At 38.5% G+C, this 3,554-nt stretch overlaps 1 pseudogene; it reads right to left on the bottom strand.

Annotated features, from left to right (window-relative positions):
• Window positions 1–2,462: 2,462 nt before the first annotated feature.
• On the bottom strand, window positions 2,463–2,785 carry LOC102819182 (annotated as a pseudogene).
• Window positions 2,786–3,554: the final 769 nt, after the last annotated feature.

The following is a 3,554-nucleotide window of genomic DNA, read 5'->3' as shown; positions in this document are numbered from 1 at the left end:
AAGACCACTTTAAAGTGTTAAAGAGCAAAGAAATCAGATTAAAGACTAAGATGATCCCGGTCCAAGCCAAGGTATTTTCAATTGTTTCCTATGCGTGTAAGGGGTCCTGGTTTGGCACTATAGGATAAGCTTGGACTACTAACCACAAGATTGGTGGTTCAAACCCATCAATGGGTTGAACCTTGCAAATCCTATACAGAGTCACTAAGGGTTGAAACTGGTTCATCAACACTTAACAACAGCAACAACATATGCTTGTGGAAGTTGGACAGTGAATAAGGAAGATTGCAGAAGAATCGATGTACTTGGACTTACTGGTGGTTCAAAGGAGCCCTGGTTTTACAGTGATTAAGCACCTTACTGTGAACTGAAATGTCAGTGGTTCGAACCTACCCGTCACTCCTTGGGAGTAAGAGTTGCTTCTGGGAAGCCTTGGAAACCCTATGGGCAGTTCTACTCTGTCCTCTTGGGGTTCTATGAGTTAGAATTGACTGGATGGGGATGGGTTTGGTTTTGGTTTTGCTAGTGATTCCATAAATCTTGGAATATCAAATGGCAAGACAAGACCCTTTGCTTTTGCCTCATTTTTATGTGGGCTTGTGTTGGAGTCTGCCAAAACTTGGAACACCTCCTCTATTTATTCCAAATTATAAATAGATTATTTTAATCACAATGAGATGAAAATGTTAAGATATGAAAAATGGAGTGTTAAGAAATATGTCTCTATTGTGACACTGTAGGATAAGTACTGGACCACAAGGCTGGTTTGAACCGTAAGGTTGATGGTTCAAACTCACTAACTGCTCCTTGGAAACCCTATACAGGATGGCTATGAGTCAGAACCAGCTTGACAGTACTTAACAATGACAACAACATACTCATATATGCCCTTGTTCTAGAGGTGGATGTCTTTGATCATCCAAATCATTCAGGTCCCCAGACTAGGTCAATTTACTTGGTCTTTGAAGGCAGATGACAGAGGTGGTCATTCTATCTGTGGTAAATCTCTGCCATTATAACCTGATGTTCACCATGAAAGAAGAAAGAGTTCTGTTCTTTTGTATTGCTTTCCTCAGTGCAGAAATGCATACAGGGTAATTGTGCTACTCAAACATAACTTTCTTACATAATTTGGAGCAGGCCTATAGCCTTATCCCATCCCAGTCTGCTTTTGAAAATTCTTTCTTGGACATAGAGATTTCCCCTCCCTGTTCTTTAATAAAAACTTCAGAAAACAAATAAATATTATTTCTGGGCAGAGATACACTTCCACAGAAAATTTACAAATATAATAAAATATCTTCTTTGTTGAAAATCTACAGCTTCTCTTCTGGGAAGGCACACCCAGATCCTTCCAGTAAACAATATCAGAATTTATTCATCTTCTCTGATTTTCATGAGAATATAAAACTATGATGTGATAATATCAATACGTCTTCAAGACTTCACCCTAATGAGCCTTTCAGGGGGATAGGAACAGCTACTAAGGACGACACTGGAAAAGTTAATGTTGTCTTTTGAAAATATTTCTAGGTGATTCACACTTAAACTACAGTCTCACCTAAGTTTCATGGTGTGTTGTACGAACAACACTTCCTAAATATTGTGATCAAATGGTCTTTTTTTTTTTTTTTTAATAATCACAAGGGATTTTATGAAAATAATTATAAACAAAGTTTTATAGTTAATGAAAGTACAGTACTTTGGATTGGCCAAAATGCACAATTTACAAGAAATCAAAGCAATGCAGTGTACTTGTTTACCACCTGGCTACACTTGATCCAAAAGCTATACCTAGTAACCTCCCAAAATTGCTTTTAAATAAAGTTCTTAAATGGTAGCAATCAACAAAAAGACACGGGAAACTTAAACAATACTGCAGTTTATCATTCTAACCTTATGCCTTTGAGAGTTATAAAATTCAATATTTTGGCTAATTTATAAACATGTTTTAATGCCGTTATTGCCACTCCTTGGAAACCCTATACAGACAGGGCCGCTATGAGTCAGAACTGACTTGACGACACTTACCAACAACAACAAGTAATGCTAATGACTATTAAAAGATCAGATTTTTAAAAAAACAACGAAAACCACCCAAACCAAAAATACCCAGCCCCATTTTACCTGTAGAACTTGCTCATTTACACCTAAATTTCAGCACTTACTATATCATCATTTTTCTAATTTTGAAAAAGTCATATCCAAAGGATAAGGCAAAACCACCTACAAACTGGCATATCTGATTATTTCTCAGTTTGTGAAAATGTCCTTAATTTGTAGATGCAGCAAACAAATTTCAACTCTGATTGCTAGGCAAAGTGAACAGAAGATAATCTGCTTTGCAATTAACTTTATAGTTCAATTGCATATAGGCAACATGCTATATGAAAAAAATTACTACCTGAACTACAGTTATTAAATACTGAAAAAGGTTAACAGTTTATTATAATTTATTTTATTTAACAATCTAAGAAGTTCACAGCCATCAGCAGTTCCAATGCAATTTCAGGTGCAATTGGGAATTCGGGAATCTTAGCGGAGCTGTTAGTGTAGCGAACCTTGTAGGTAAAACACATGCATACTTTTGATAGCACATGTGATGGGATCTCTCTAAAATTGACCTCATTGGTTTCATTCTCAGCACACTGACCTGGGCCACTCAACATGATGTTAGTGCATGTTCTCTTTTTACAGTAAATTCATGACCATCATAAGATATCCATTGGACATAAATGGCTTCTGGGCCTTCACAGCCACCATAAATCTTCTCCTCTCCATCCATTATGCTTTTATGAAATTCTACTTCACTTCCACAGGAACTTTAGCAGCTTCCCGTCAGTCCCGTAGTTACCACAGACACGGCAACTGGGTCCCCGCACTGCCACAGCCCCGACTCCCCCCTACCCCCAGCTGCCTGCCACTGTGCGTTCCAGGGCAATAGCCCAAATTGTCTTTTAAAGAAAATTCATTCCAGGATACCCAACGAGTCTTAGCTGCTAGATAATATCTATGAATCACTCAATCAACTATTCATAATGTTCTTTAGAATCTGATCTAGCTGCTCCAATTAAAGAGCTTATGCCATTGTTATTTTTTTAATTTACAAGGAATGGTCTGCCTCACAGCCAAGCTACCTAAGTAAAGGCCTGGCACCCAGAATATTTTCCAATTAGAAAACTAGAAATATATGTATGCACTCTAAGTGCCTCCTCCTTATTGGAGAAGTCTTCTGTTCTGGGCACACAGTAACTTCCTCTGTCTCTTATACATGGTGGGCACCATATGGTACTTAGCTAACCTCACTTCTGTATCTGTTCCAGTGGGAGGGAAGGCAGTCTTTCCAGTCTACTGTATGAGAGGAGTGAACATAGGACATCTTTCCTGCAGCGGCCACGATGGGAAGGGTTCTGCTGGCTGTGGGAGACTGGTACCCACTAGAGAAGCTCATCTCATTCTGTCTCCTCTTTATATGAGTGAAGTGTTCATTGCACTACTAAAACATATGTGGTCCATGTCTCTTGTTGGAGACCTTGAATCCCTTGTTGTTGTTG

Source organism: Chrysochloris asiatica, unplaced genomic scaffold (genome assembly GCF_000296735.1).
Source record: "Chrysochloris asiatica unplaced genomic scaffold, ChrAsi1.0 scaffold00008, whole genome shotgun sequence".
Lineage (NCBI taxonomy): Eukaryota > Metazoa > Chordata > Mammalia > Afrosoricida > Chrysochloridae > Chrysochloris > Chrysochloris asiatica.
This window is presented reverse-complemented; position numbering and strand designations above follow the sequence as displayed.